A 16,516-nucleotide genomic window follows, 5' to 3' on the forward strand; every position below is an offset into this window, starting at 1 on the left:
AGGGATCCACATGCACCACCTTTGGGGATTCAAGTGGGTAAATCAGCCACCCTTTGACTGTTTTGTCCAATTTTCGAGATGGAGCTCCCTGTATGAACCTCAAAGTAACTCTTTAGTATCCATGGTATTCACGAATCCTGAGCTCCAGACTGCGTTCTATTCCGAATCCTTTAGGCCTAATCTCTACACCTCTTCACTCCTTGTCCCTGATGCTGTACCTAAGTCAATAATAAGAAAGTTGTCACGAGTGCCTTGCCTTTCCAGTGACCATCTATTCAGGAAGCTTGAGAGAGCTGGTCTCCCAGCATGTATTTTCTATCTGATTCAGACTAAAAATGCCCCATAGCCACTTGCCACTTTCTGTCACCTCCATCATTAGATATGCCCCCCTGACATAGGCTTGCAGGGTCAGAACTCTATGCTTGATTAGAATCCTTACAGTAACCTGCAAACTCCTATCTATTTCTTTTAGCTAAGAGTCTAAATCTAGACCTGGTCACAACAGTGAAGACAGAGACATAGTTCAATGCTTCAGCAGAAGGCCTGCTGGAATTATAGCACAGCTTGACTCACCTGGCATGTCCGCAATTACCAGGTGAGCTAGGGGACGTGGGAGGTGGTTGGTAGAGGACTTGCATGCCACCGGTTCCCCTGTCCCTTTGCCTAGGTAGCAGTGAAATACTTGCATTAAAAATATGCTTGTGTCTGGCAATTAGCAATCCTGATTCAGCAATAGTGGTGCTTTCATGCAATATATACATATCTCAGGTGACTGAACAGTCGGCAAAATAATGAATACAAGCATCTCAGTTGCGTTCTGGTGCTGAGCCATGCTCAAATTAAGCCCTCCTGGCTTTACATAACTCCAGGATCCTATTGTCCCTTGCTCTGTCTCATGATACAACAGCGCTCTCCAAGGTTATCCTTTTGTTCCATTTTTTTTAAATGTATATGTCCATTCTCAGGCATCCTGACAGGATAACAACATGTTTCTACCCTACCGCAGGCTGGCCTTTGAAATTTGAGGATTCGTTTTTAGCAATCCATTCCTATATGCAGAATCAATGTCTTTAAATGGAATCCCTCTTAGACTCACATAACATCTTTGGTAGCCAAGTCCATCAATGGATACCAAAGCTTTGGCCCAAGTGCCCAAAAGCCGGTCAGGTCCGGACTGACCGTACAGGACACTGGGCAACTCCCATTGGGCTAGAAGTTTGAGGGCTGTCTTTACTGCTGATCGAGGTCAGTTTCGTTGCTGGAGTCCAAGCCGGCCCTGTTTCCTGCCAGCAGCACTTTGACGCTTTACAAAACAATAAAAAACAAATGGTTTTAAAGCGTGCCGGTCAGACTACAAAACCATTTACTCTTCCATTTGTTTGGAGCCTATCTTCTGCAGGGTTCACCAGCAGCAGCAGTGCTGGCAGTCCAGCTTAAAAGGGGAAGGGAGGTCAGGGGTCTGCTGTTGCTTGGCTCAGAGAGTCCAATTCATATATGATTAGGACACTTTTCAATTCAGAACAGGGTATGCGGCCATTGCAAACACATTTTAGTTTAGTAAATTAAATTATATCACAGCATTGAGTGACAATTGTTAGAAGTAATTGTGACCATTAACCTAAAAACATTCATGTGTCTCGACCGCTGCCCTGAGGATGATGATATTAGTGACGCAAGAAGGAAGTCAGTTCATTTCTGCCCACATACTTTGCCTAGGGCGTTACTATAGATGAAGTAACATTAGAGTCGTTTGATTTTGTGTACTGCACAGCCTTAGCTGATGTATTTAAAGGTGCTCTCATGTGATGTTGACAGAAAAGATGGCACTGTTCAAAAACGAATTGACGGGGATCCCACAATGCAATCGAGTCGAAGCCAGGGCTGATGCAAGGTTTCGCCTAATGCAAGATTTCCTGATTTTGCAAAGCGCAATTTGGCTACTACATGGTTATTGCCTGCTCTCTCCCATTATCAAAGCTTAATGCTTTGTATTTAATTCTTTGAGTTTCTAAACCAGCGCTCCGTGTTAAATACATCCCAATATAAAAGTTTCATAAGGATTGGTGGTGGTAGAGTTTAGAGAGGGTGTTGTTTAATTGAGAAGCTAAACTGAAAACCAGAGCACCTACCCCTAGTCACTGCATTGAGACCATTTCCTCCACATAGCTAAATATTTTATTAATTTTCAGCCATTCTTGAATTAATTAATCTTTCCATTCCTCACTAATCCAACTATTGATCTATTCAATGAGCCATACAGCCAAGTACCAATCTCTATATACAGCCATTAAGTGATTGGACATGGTCCTATAACAAAACTATGTGTTGTAAAACGCCCTATATTTGCAATTTATAAAAAAAATTAGGGGGGGGGTTGATTCAAATTCAAATCAAAATCAGATGCAAATCCCTCTTTTAGCGATCAGGCTTGCTCGCTGTGCTCACTCGCTACATGGAGTATGGGAACTGGTTGAACAAATTTGCCTGGGCTGCTTAGTGCTTTCGATTCCTAGGCTGACCCTGATGCCTCTCTTCCCCAAGTACTATCTGTAAAGAACCCAGATTTCACACGCAAATCTCTGCCGACCATGTTATCCTAGATTAAGAATATTTCAAGTACTTATTTATTTCAGGTGAAAGTACCTAATGGAATGTTGTTGTTTACAATTGTTTCCTTAAAAGGCATCAATTGTAAATATCTGCCAATTTGCTTCCTAGTATCTAGCATTTACAGAATTCCAACTGACTGAGTAGCAATTATAGAAGCAGAGACCTGATCATGTCATCCTTGGCAGATGTGAGGCACAGCAAGATTTAAGACATTTTTATATATAATTACCCATGTCACATTGTCCTGACAGCTCACCTGGCCTCCAATGTGGTCTCACTCTTGAATTCCTTTACCCTGCATGCTTCTTGACATGCTCAGCGTCACAGATAGCGTGTGACTGGCAGGGCAGAGCCTGATAAGAGGCCTGGCACTGTCAATCACATGGTGGGTGTGACACAGGGCCTGCCATTGGTTTCAAAGAGTTGCTGTACAGAGTTCTGCTAGAAATCTTTGGGAGCCATTTTAGAGCCCTTCCTCTCTAACAGAGTGTGATGAAAAACACAAACTGCACAAGTGTTATACGCCAAGTGTAGAACATTAGGCCATCGGTCATACACAGTGTCTCTTTTTTCGCTTCCTGGTACTTTTTTTTTAACAGAGTTTTATATAGCGCGAACTTGACCTGAAGGTATTGGGTATCAGAGCGCTTTGCATAGCACTAGTTGCGTTACATGAGTCCCAGACAATCTAGTAAAATGTTGCTTAAAATTATTTAGGTTTATATATGGTCATTGCTCATCAATTGACTACCACAAATTTAGTCTTGACCACCACAGATAGTCAAAGTATAGGGCATGTATTTTGATATAACCAAATGAATGTACTTAAAGGCAGTTGCATGATATGAGGTCACATTCATTTTTGTTAGACACGGGGAGATTAAGTGATTTACCCAGAATCACAGATGTTCAGCGTCATTGCCGAGACTCGAACCCGGTTCCCCAGATTCGAGGTCGACCGCCCTAGCCATTAGGCCAACTCCTCTCCCTTTGAGGGTCATACGCCAGTGCAGCATCAGAGATGTTCAAAGGGAAGGGTGGAAACAAGGAAGCCACCCCTGAGTTAATGTATTGTATTGCAGGACTGGTTCAGTTTACAGAAATCATGAGTACTGCATTTATTGAGGGAGGTATGATGCCCCTATGTTTTACTTGCCTATAATCAAGAGGCCCCATAGAGTCCAGGTCAGTAGTGCTGCACAGATTTCTGACTGATGGTGCTGACCAGGGACATCAGCTCTATAAAATTATGGGGATATTACTGAATGAACAAGTGTAGCAAATGAGCATAAACCTTTAAAAGATGAGCTTCTCTTTGTAGAAGGGACGGAAGTTGATGAGCTGCTGGTCAGATACATTTTTAAATGTAGTTCCAGGGTGCATTAAGATGCAATACTAATAAATACATGGATACATTGTGTCAATTGTTATTCAAACAATGAGTTATTTAAAAGAGATCCAAGGGGTTTTAGCCACGTGTGCAAAAAAGAGTAAAATACATGTGCATTGGTTTGTTTTCTCACCATAACTGAAAACCTGCCTGCCAAGGCATTCCACAATAAAATGACCCAAATGAGCATGTTTTTAAAGTAACAATAACCTCTGAAAAGGAGTTTTTTAGGTCGAGCAGACAGAGTCTGCGCGAGACCTATTGTCAGCCGTATTTGGGAATGTAGACACGAGAGGGGCACGAGCGCAGATTTCACCGCGTGGGCGCACACGGCGCCGTGCCCCTCTCGTGACTCATATTCCCGTGCGCAAACACACTCACACAGCCAACTCACGCATGCGCACATACACAGCCACACGCATACACAGGCACACACACACAGGCAGGCAGGCACACACACACACACTCGCATGCAGGCAGGCACACACACAGGCAGGCAGGCACACACACTCTGCATACACACGCACACAAGACCCCCATTCTATGTACTCACGTGTCATTGCTGGCCGTGCTACAAGGTTCGCAGACACCGAAACTCCAGTCTCTCGTACTCCTCTGACGTCACTGACTGCCGCCGAAACGAACAAGCGCCGTTTCACTCCGCCCTCAAGACCCTACATCCTATTGGTTAATTGGACACCACGTGATTCGTGCTTGTTGTACTTTGCAAGCGTTGCACGTTAAGAATAAACCTGTCTTCTAGGCTGCGGCGCGCGCATGAAGATGTCTTCTGTTGCCGAGAATAATTAATAAAAAGGCACAACGCCTCTGGGGCCTGTCAGCGTCTCAACGTTTAGGGAACAAAGGAGAATTAAATTGTGTGTTTAGTGCAGGCGGGAGGTATCGGCGTGAAGCAGGCAGAGCCTTCAGTGTATTCACGCGTCAGCTGGCGTGCACTGCAGGCAGCTCCCCCCGCACCAGGATGCACAGGCAGCGCGCGCCGGGTCCTTGGGAGAGTACAGGCCAATACTACTGCCTGGCTGGGCTGAAGAATGTCCAGGGGGGGGAGAGATGCGCTCGACCCAATCCCAAGGCGCGCGTCGCATTGTAAATGCTTTTTTTTCTGTCCTTTGCTCTTTCAGTCTCCGGCAGGCCCCCTCACCCCCATCCTTGCACTCCTTCTCAAAAGCCTCCACATAGGAGATCTCTGCAGCATTCTCAGCAGTCCTTGGGGCCTGGCCTTCTCGCACTCGGCCCGCAGCGCAGACATACCGTCAGCTCGAAGGGCACCTGGAGAGCCCTGTTATGTTATTGTTTTCGCGGCCTCATTTAAACTTTTGTTGTTTTTTGGGTGGTATGGTCTGGCGGAGGCCAGCGACGGCAAGGGAAAGGGTTGGGGTACTACTGTCGGCCCTGGTGGTTCAAGGTAAATAGCCCCTTTAACTGCTGCTGGGGTAGAAAATGCAGAATTTTTCAGGGTTTGGTGAGGCCCTCAGTGCTCGGTGCCCCGGTGCTGCTGCACCGATGGTAGCTAGGTCCATGTGATGGGCAATGATGCGCAGTCGGGGGCAGCAGCGACACTGCAAGGGCTAGAACAAGTTGGCAGGTGGGGAAAAACAGCAACGAAGGTTGACAGGAAGCCACGACAGAGGTGCCTGGGCGGAAAGAGTCGCCGAGGGTTCATGTGACTATCCCCTCGCTTATGAGCAGACAAAGGCAGTCAGGCGACTTTCCACGAGCTGCGTGCGCTGCCCACAAGTCTTACGGATGGAGACACCTTGGCAGCTCTGGTAAAAGACGAGGAGACGGGTTTGACGTCTGTGAAAGGGGAAGGGAGGCTGGCGATGGGAAGCAGAAAGAGCTCTCTGGCGGCGGCAGAGAGAGTCAGAAAGAGACAGCGAAGAGAGATGGAATAATAGCCTTTGAGGGATTAGGAAAAAATCGTGCAGGGCAGAGAGACGATGGTAAAGAAAAAGTGGGCAGATGCCTGTCAGCAGAAGGAAGTGGCGGAGGGAGATACACGGAAACATAACAAGCCCTATGTAAACTCTTTAAAACATTTTTTATTATTAAGTGTGTTTATTAAGATTTTCCATTGAACCAGGGCTTTAAGTGGGATGAAAAAACTGAGGGTCTCTCAAAGGGACGTGGCTGATGTAATTAAGGTCGTGGCTTAAAAACACATAGTAAAAACCTGTGCTTAGCATAGTTTGCCGCCCAACTGGTATTTTGCTGCTTTTGTCATTGCATCCAGATATATAATACAACAAGTAACATTACACCTACAAGAAGTCAGGACTATTAGCTTTGTCAATGGTTATTAGTTGCATAAGTTAAATAAGCACCAATTATGGTTTCATTGTATAGAATATTGAAAACTTCTGTTCTGAAATGGTCAGACTGTGAAAGAACTATGACGAGTCTCCTTGAAGTTACATCAAATGCAGTGAAGGGTGGCACTGCTTCAGAGTTGAGATTTTTGTTCCATCCTGAGGACGAGGGTAAAAACGGACATCTGGTGTGGTGACGCGTCTCCTTCATTCTCGGCACATGTTGCTGATTTGCTCTTCGCTTTCGGGACAGCAACCTACCAGGCGCGTCACCTTTCATGCTCACACACGCGGGGTGCCATCCTGCCTAGGATCTGAGCCATGAACCAACTAGGGTGTACATGGCTTTGGGAGTCTTCTGAAGCTTGGGAGGGGTTTGGGGCATACATACAACCTCCAAAATGTACGGTTCCTTCAGCCTAGCAGTAGGTGGAATCTGAGCATTTTAAAGATGTTGTCGTTTTTGCTCAGATGTGAGCCTTGATTGCTTTTCCACTTCCTTCCTCGTACATAGGGTGCATTTATTTAGGAGTAAGCGGTGCCCTTCCCTGCTTTAAAAGAAATAAATAAATAACGGCTTATGTCTACTGATCGTGTCACCAATTCCCATCCTTGCCCTTCTTGGCATCATTTTACTTGTTCAGCACCGTCTGTGCCTGGTACATGTTACCATATAGAACAGATTTTCTGATTAACACGCTTTTTGATGCATACTCATAACATCCTTCGGCTCCTATGGTTAGGCTGGTGCAGTCTAACTGCTTATATATTTTACTTCTTACAGCTTGTGTGCCTGTCTCTTACATACCCTCACCCATCAAACTGCCAGTCGCAATTTCCCCATAACGTGATAACTGCACATCGGTTGTCATCATGCATGACATGGAAGTACTTGTTGTTCTTACCTATCCTTCTTTTGCCTCACCCTTTCTTTTTTTTATCTATCTCCCTCACTTTTATGTATTTGTTCACCCCCTCTGTGTTTTCCCGTTGTACTCTTGTAATTTAAAAAAAATTGTAATGTATGTTTCCTTCCCTGTACATGCCAGCGCACCTCCCATGCATCTCTGTCATGGCATCCCCTAACAGTGTTATTTATAAGCTTTTTGTCTGCAAAGCTGCATACAGAAAACGCCCATGAACAACTAGCTAATGTTTTAGTGGTACCCAAATCTCCTGCCACGGGGGCAGAGGGCCAGTCCTCGACACTTTAGCTGCTTAAGTGGGGGGGTCGCTGCTCCTCAGGCACATACACATATTCGTTCTAATACATCAAGTTAGTTCTGTGGTGCCTTTGCTGTAATTAGGAGTACTATGCTGCTCTTTCAAGATAAACAAGCATTTGCAATGCAATAGGTCTCGCATTTGCAAGAGTTTAGTTTAACCTATTGGCATTTGGCATTGTAATTGACAATGCCGTTTATTTACGTTTTAAAAACCAACACATAAATAAAAGGCAGTGCCATTTACAATGCCAATGGCTCAAACTCTAACAACTGCGAGACCTATTGCATTGCAAATGCTTGTTTTAACTTGCTGCCTTTCACATGCCTCTTTTTTCATCCATTGTGGGACCCGATCTCAGGGGTGATAAAAGTTTGTAGTCCATGTCATTTCTTTAAGGCAAAATATTGTAAACTTATATATAAATCACAAATAAAAGTACAGCGGTTTGTTAAAAGTTGTTCTCTAGTCTCTTCTTAATTACCATTAACCTTTCAATGCATTAAAACAAATAGATAATAATGCATGAAAAGAAAAATGATCGAAAGGCTTCATTGTTTTCAATGAAATGTCTGAACTGCCTCTAGATCTGGGAATGCTGCAACCCCTAGTCCAGGTAGAGTTTACAATCTAAACCTCACACAAAAGTCTATCAAATCCAATGCCTGTAGGGGCAGACACCGGCGGTTGTAAGACGGAACAACGCAGGGAAATACTCTGCATGCCTTTACCACACATTCTTTATACAGATATATATTTATATATATAAACAATGTATTTGTGTGGGGAGACCCCCCACATCCCTGAACGTGCCTTAAATGCGTGGTAAAGGTATACGTTGTAAAGGCATATGCGTTCTAAAACCATGCATAGTAAAAAATATGTGGTAAAGTTACAACATGGTAAAAACCTTGTTGTAAAGGCTGTTTCCTGACACCGGCCGACAGCCCACGTAAGTCATGTGAGCGGCGACACGCACGGGGCGATTTGTGTTCTCTCAGTTCCAGAGAGAACCCTTAAAATAAGCCAGATGGGGGGGGTCTACTTGTGTGCCAATATATACATGAAGCTCTTATATTAGTCTTTGGACAGGTATATTAGTAAAAAAAATGAACAATTACTTAAATTGTGACCTAAATAATTCAAGATGTTAACTTTCCAATCCTGTCATCAGAAGAAGTAAGAGTTGAATTATTTAACAAACATCTTTTAAAGGCCAAGTCACGGGGCCTACAGTGTTTACACTAATGTATTGAATAAAACATCTTGTTTAAGTGATTACCAAATAGTTTATTATGATGCTACAGTTCATCATTTAAACGTATGACCTACGTTGTTTCTCTCTGGCACACATTCTTTTCTTCTATCTATAGACAAAGAGGGAAGTAATGTAATTGTAGCGCACTTTCGAAATAGGAAACAGAAAACCAATTTGTCATGTGTCTGCTGGAAAAATCTGGCTCCAGCTGCTTCCTTTCAACCCACAACTAGCTCAAGAATGCTGGAGATGCTTGGGTTCTGCAGTAATTATGCAGTGGCATTCCTCTGAAGCATAAGCCCTGTGGGTATTTTCATGAATGGGGTATTTTCTGAGCCTCTGCGTAAAACAGATGCTACTCAATTGCAAAAATGATCATATGCTGTCAGTATACCTCAGTCGGCTAATGCACAGGATGCGTGATCTGGGTAATTTGATGGCCACAAGTTCAGTGCATAGAAACGTCTACTTAGCCTTTTGTTCTTTACAGAAGGGTGGAATGAGGACTAACTAGAATTCGACAACTTTATATAGAAACAGGAGGCTACATTGTTATTGTTGATTGGCCCAAGTACCCATGTCATCACTGGGGTTATTTATAACTATATATACATTAAATCCTCTAGAATTCAAAGTAAAAAGCAACAGAATGCAAATTATTTATAGGGATTTATTTAAAGGGTATTGGGTGGCCCACCAGCAGGGCCGGGCTTGTAACCCAAAGTAGCCCTGGCAATTTTGTCGGACCAGCCCCTTGGGAGGGGGAGAGAGGGGGCAAGGGGTGCCAGTGTGAAGCACTGCTGCTTTTGTTACTGGGGGCCGATATTGTAAAACTGGCCCCCAGTAACAAAATTGACCCCCAGAGCATGGCCTAAAACCCTCTAGCCTCTCGGGGAAACGCCAAATGCCTGCAACAGCCATTAGTCTGCCAGGTTGAAAAAAAATATAGAATCTGCCCTCTGGACAGAGAACAAGCATCACATTTGGAGATCCCTGTCTGCCTGGGAAAGATTTGTTATACTTTCAGTGCACCACTAGTGAGGTAGAGTCACTGAATCTAAGATGCATGTTTACTGCGTGTTATATTTGGTTTGCCAACTCGTCATTCATTGTTTAGGCCTGGCTTGTCATCATATCTTATGTGATCAACATAAAAAGAGACAGGGCATAGGCTCTGCCCACATACTGGAGTTCTATTGAATCTATCTAACTCCGTATCGCATCAGATGCCGTTATCCTCAGATTCAGATACTATTATCATGAGGCTTCCATAATTCAATTTTGCTGCATCTTCAATTTAACTTGATAAACCACATAAAAGCCAGGAAGAAGCAACTCTGTCGAGAAACACGTGTTGGATGTTTATTGTAAAGGAATGATACTAAAACGCAAATTGGACTTTTATTTCAGAACATATACTTGTGAATAAAGGAGCTGAAGAGAAAAAAATAACTTAAGACTTTGTTATATTTGTCTCTAAGAGCCTTAATGGACTGCTAACTAAACATTAACAAAGACGCTGGATGGTAACCATTGTATCTGGGAGGCTTGTCATCAGGCCTCAATCCTGATTACCTCGGGGGAGGAGCTACGCTAGCAACCAAGATGGCCGCATAAGCTCCCGGCTCCGTCGACCTCCGTCGCTGGCGGATCTATCCTGAACTTAATCCTGACCTCCCGCCAGACTCCTGTGTGTCTGAATCGTCTCTGAGTCCAGGGGCGCAATCCCGGAGTCTTTATCACCTTTTTTGACGAAGTTACACCGTCTGTCATTTTCGGGCCTCCTCCAGACTATAAGCCGGGGCCTCGAGTACTGACCCAGCCGGGTTTCAGTTGAACAACATCGGCCGCGGGTACCTGGCAGGGTCCGGTCTCATCGGAGTGAAACGAATTCTCGATCCTGGTGGTGGTCTCGAGTCCCTGCGTATATTAGCCAGACGGTGACGAGACGTGGATGCCGCGGTGAGTGGGGGTCCGATTCCTGGGACCCTGCTGCAGCCCTCGGGGTCCGCGGGGGGGGGGCCCGCTCTCGGCAGCGGTGTAAAGAGCACAAAGCCTGAAAGTCGCCAGTCGCCTTCGCCCACCCCACTCCAGTTGGTTTCCCCGGAGTAGCCGGCCTCCGGGGTTGATAACCTGCTTTGTCATCGATTAAGCGGAGATGGATCGGACGAAGTGTGGACCGACACTGGGGACTGTAATGGCCGCCATCGGGGCTCTTCACTGGCAAATGGAGGCTGCTCTCCACAACTTGACTGTACGCATCGAGACTATTTGTTCGAGACCGGACCCTAGCCCAGAGTCAGACCCACAACTTATGGTGACCCCCGCGCAGCTTGATTTTATCCGAGAGGAGAACCCTGAGCATCATTATAATCTGATGCCAATTGTGCCTGCGCAACTACAGCAGCCCGCGCCTGGAGCCCCTGACCAGCCAGCAAGCTCGGCAAAGTCATCGCCCGCACAGGACTTATTTCTTTCTTCGTTTCTGGAGACCTCCATCGATATTCTTTGGATTGACTTTCGTGTTTCTGATAGACTTCAAGACTTGACTCTTCTGACCCTTTCGTGCTATATTGATCCCCTCCCTTTTCTACAACGTTTTGACTATTTTGCTAATATGCTGGTCCTTTCGAAAAAGGTTTGTGTGATGGAACGTAGAGGCCAGGGCTGAACTTGACTGTTCTGATTCTGTGCAGGGACTTCTTTTGACACTGCTGGGTGGCATCGGTGGGAGTGAGGGCCAGATGGGATTCTGCTCTTTTTGCGTTTGGTGTACTGACTGTGTTCGACAATGGGATTTGTTGCCTCTGTGGTGTCTGGGGCTGGGCGGGATGGTCTTTTCTCTTTTGGTGATTTCCCTATCAGTTTGCTTATAAATCTGCTTTACCTCACTTAGTACCATGGTAGGGAACATCTGCTCGCGGCGGGGGAGAGGGGAGCCCGGGAGCCCGCATCATATCGTAAGACATTCCTCCTCCATCTTTTCCCTTCCTTGGGTGTAGTTTAGGGGCGACAGGCACGCTGCTAGTGGGGTTAGGTCGTAGCGATCTGCAGGGGTGTAGGGTGGGGGTTGAGGGTTTTTTTTTTCCTTTATTTTGTTCTATGACCTATCTTTTTTCCCTTTTCCCTTCTTCACAAGAGATGTGGCGTATTCTCCTGAGCCTGTTGTTATGCATATTCGGGTGTCGAGTGTCCATTTTTCTATCCTGTATCCATGGTGGGCAGATTCTGATAATGTTTGCTTATGATTATTTGTATTGTATTATTTTGACCCAGCTCTGGCTGGTGCTGATATTGTCCGGATGCCTACAATTGTATTATATTTCTTCATTTCTTCTGCCCGTTCGCCACTGTAATATGTTCTACCAACGACACCCGAAATGTACATTTCTACTCTTGTGTTATAACTAATAAATATATATATAAAAAAAAAATCCTGATTACCTCTGATCATATTTTGCATGATGTTGAAAAGTATTTGGTCTAATTTTGTTTCTGGTGTATGGTACTTGTTAGACCCAGCGGTTTCGGGCTGGCTGGGATGCATCGAACTCAGTCAGAATCCACCGTTCCAAATACGTTGAGTACGATACACTTGTCCGATAACCTGTGCTCACACTCTGGTAGCCTGGCACCCAGCAACCAGGCTTATCCTCAGGGCTTGTGTGTAAAGTATTGGCATAACATCCCCCCCCCCTCGCAACACACTGCGTACGCTACAAAATGACTCCACACTGTATATATAAAAACACGTGTCTTTGTATTACACACACACATACTTAAATCAAAACAGAATATAGATTGCATATACACTCTACAGTTATACTCAATTGTCAAACACTTTATTGAATTCAAAACGAAACACACATTGTGTATATAAATTACAGTTATATGCAATTGTCGGACTTTCCCATTGCAGAAATGTAAGTCACCTTGTGACAACACCACAGTCCTTCAACTCCACCAGCTAATGATACATGTTGCCCCGGCTGCCGCACTGTTGATTAGACAGTGGGAACCACCTAACATGGAAAGAAACAGTTACTTAGTTTCGTCCATCAGGATTAGACCTCCAGGAGCCCGATGGCACCTGCACAAGTGCAGGATCGCTATACCCCTGTAGACAAAAGGTTGTGACCCAGAAAGCTGGTGTGCTTCCACATTTAAAGAAATGTTTTCTCCTAAAGCGGAGATGTGACCAGCCATAGACCCCCAACAGTCAACTGTTGATGTGCACAAGGCACATAACACCTCTTGGGTCTTGTCACTGTGTTTTCCACAACAAGGCACCCTGCGGCGTGGGTCCAGGGAGAGGGAGTCAACAACCTAAGACAGATGCCATGATGTCAGGCACTGTTGTTCTCCTGATCTGGAGGCCGAGACAGTCTCAGCTCTGGGCTCAGGTTCCCCTCAACACCCCTTGGACACCACACGCTCTGGAGCGCAAGCTAGCACAGGTCCCCTAGTTGCAAGCACGGATCCCTCGGACTCTACAAGCTTCCCCCAACTCCTCAAACTTCTCATATCCCGGTACCTCAGATGGCTGCTGATCTTTGCACGAACACCCCTCTTGCATAGCGAGATGATGGTGTATGTCTGGACAGTCATTGTCCCAATGATTATCACTTCCACCTGTCTCCGCTGCACCCCATGCGGTCCTTATGATCTCATGGAGATAGTGAGATCCTTGGTTTCCCTAGCTCACCTGAAGTTGGAGAGTATTTCGAATCCCAGGCCACAACAGTTGACACTTGGCTGCCGGCCCGCAACGTCCAGGCAAAATCCACCAAGTGATAGTCCCCTTCCTGGAGCACAACACTCTCCAAGCCACCACAAGCCACCACAAGTCTGCAGATAGACAAGTTGTAGTTACTCCTGCCATAATGATTCCTCATATCAATGTACCAATATCGAACCAGCACAGTATGGTTCCAAATCCAAAAGTGTCTCTACTTTCGGAGGCCGATGCCCCAGTAGTTATACCCACTGGGGCCTTTGATGATACAATCAGTTCAAAGGGCCACCTTTGAAATGCACAGGCCCTCTCTAAATGTTGCTCTGTCTGCCATCCTACCCCGGGAGCTGGGTTCACGATCTTTCATAGGGGCATGACTCTGCCTCTTGGAATGCAGGTGCCAATTCCTCCCCCATGTAACTGTCCCAGAAAGGCCCCTCAGAGTCAGAGGTTCACGTTTTCCCGTGAAACCCTAGTTTATAGGCTTCTATCAGGAAAGAAGACAGGCCGCCATGCACGCCGAGACATGAGCATCGAAATGCCCACTTTCCCAAAGTGATATTTGTTTTACCGTAATGTCAAACCCCCTCCCACTACCGGAGAGGATTTGCCATTACGAACTCATCGGTACCAAACACTATACTGTTACTATTCTGCCCTTAGGAAATAATGGTCAATAGCCTTTCACTATACGCCCTCATGTTAATCCAATGTGAGAAGCAGGCCCTAAGGTACCGAACACACCATCCGGCTTTTTTCACAACTCTTGAAGCTAACATATACACACACCTGCCCAACCTCTTCGCACACTGCTGGGAGAGCTCCGATATAGCAGGAGACATGAGGAACCTTGGCATATAGCTTCTAAAATGCCAAACTAGATAACAGTAACCCATGCACAGAGGCCCTACCAGGCCCACACGGTCATGGAACTAATGAGGAACATCTCATCCTTAATTTGACAAGGAAGCTACATCCCGCAAGCCACGGCGGGTATGTGACAAGGCCCCATATCGACCCAGGTTGCCCCACCCTGTCCTGAAGAAGACCCGCAAGGCCGAGGTTCAAACTGCCCTGGTGGCCATAAGACGGGTCAAAACGTCAACGTCCCTGTACTTAGCCTGGACCCCGAGCTCACCCCCAACGTGCCACATAAGAATACAATTCTGTGTAAATTGAAATTGTAAAAAGAATGTTATTGTTTACTGTAAACGTGGCCAGACCGGATAGGATGGTGAATCACAACCAGTCCAACTGTTGAATGTGAAAAGTTCCTTCCCTTATGTCACTACCTTGAGTTTTCTCATCCACTACCTTTACACTTGAGCACCCTTCCTTCTCACACATTCCCTCTGGAGCAACCTCCCCTGCTAAATACTATTAGTACCATACAGTAAAAAACACTTTTGGCTTTTCACCAATTAACAGGAGAATAAAACTTTGGTGAAATAGATTATGGTTTGTTGCACTTCTTTGTTTAATTTTGAATAATGTATTAAGTACTGTGAGCTGATACATCGTTTTTAAAAAATGCTCATGAAATCATTTGCTGAATATACCAAACAGGAAATTTGATTTGTGTCTATTCAAATGAAGGTCTAGGACCATTGCCTTCTAAAATATAGCCATGCCCAGGGAGTGCAAAACTCTGGGCATAAAAACATTTGAACACCTAAGATGAACTTAGGTGTTCGACTGGCTTGTTATATGGATGTAGATTCACATTTCATAATCAGAAAATGTGAATTTACAATCACAAAGTGACCTACTAACACACAGAACATTTACAAATGATGAACCGCTTTCACATATAAGAAACATCGAATTTACTAATAATTCCAAAGCTACTCCTGGGAACCTGCAACAGTGGCAGATTTTAAGAAGCAACCCTGGAATCCTCTGTGAATTCTGAAAAAGGTATAAATGTATTTCATATGTAGCATATACTTAATGGAGTTAATTTCAACTATTTTTCTGAATCAGACCCTTATGCCTAGTTATAGAGACTATCCAGAATTTTCATTACTTCTTAAAGACTTGTGAGGAGGGTGGGTAGAGATAAACTACTTAGTGCATTAGTTCACACACCTGCCAGTTTCTCAAGTTGGTATACATTATGGTTCAAAAGTGTAACTAGTTTTAAATAATATTTCCACTCAGATCATGAGACAAATACCAGGAGTGGCAATTAATTGTAATTACTGCTCCCATAGCTAGTGCATGGTTTACTCCATTCAAGGATTTACATGTCCGCATAGTTTTTGTCATATATTGTACCACACAAAAAAGTATACTTCTTCATTAAGGCTGAGTTCTGCATTGTAGATGTAACATTTCTGACCTTGGTAGAGCTGGGTTGAGAGTGCAGTTACCACACATAACTTTTTTCTTACACTATACATAGGACCTGATTCACAAAGAATTAGTTGTAAGCAGATGAGATTTACGCTTGTAGCACTCCTAGCTTACTAGTGAATATCAAGAGTAAGCAAGGAGTAGTGTTGGCTTACTCCTGATGTACTGCTGGACGTGATTAGTAAGCCAGTTCTACAAGAGTAAGTCTGCACAAATTATGTTGAATCAGGTTAAATTAGTTGGGGTTGGGTGTGCCCCTTTCAACCATTGGCTTTTTAGGTCGAGCGACCTATCTCAATGCGCATGCGCATTGAGAGCGGGAGCTCGATCTATTGCGGCTTAAACAGAGCTTACCGAGATCAGGCGATTCCCAGGCGATTTCTTCCAGTGCACGTGAAAGCGCGTGCACAATGCCACCAGCCGCTTGCCTCGCATTACCACATCAAAGGCAAGGCGGCCTCGTCTCAGGCCCCTGCTGCTTCACACCCTCATGCCGCTCTCCCCGCTCCGCCCCCTCCCCTGCCCGCCGTGTCCACTTCACTTTGACGGCCGCAGGCCGTCTCTCGTGTTTCTGCTTGTTCAATCTTGCATCGCCCGTTGTATACTTTGCATCC

The 16,516-nt window shown here is 45.1% G+C and overlaps 1 protein-coding gene across 1 annotated transcript in view; it reads right to left on the reverse strand.

Annotated features, from left to right (window-relative positions):
- The window catches only part of SKAP2 (src kinase associated phosphoprotein 2), a 501,186-nt gene that overhangs the window by 155,611 nt on the left and 329,059 nt on the right, over nucleotides 1–16,516 (reverse strand). The gene's annotated exons all lie outside the window — the stretch shown is intronic.

This window comes from Lissotriton helveticus, chromosome 10 (genome assembly GCF_964261635.1).
Source record: "Lissotriton helveticus chromosome 10, aLisHel1.1, whole genome shotgun sequence".
Lineage (NCBI taxonomy): Eukaryota > Metazoa > Chordata > Amphibia > Caudata > Salamandridae > Lissotriton > Lissotriton helveticus.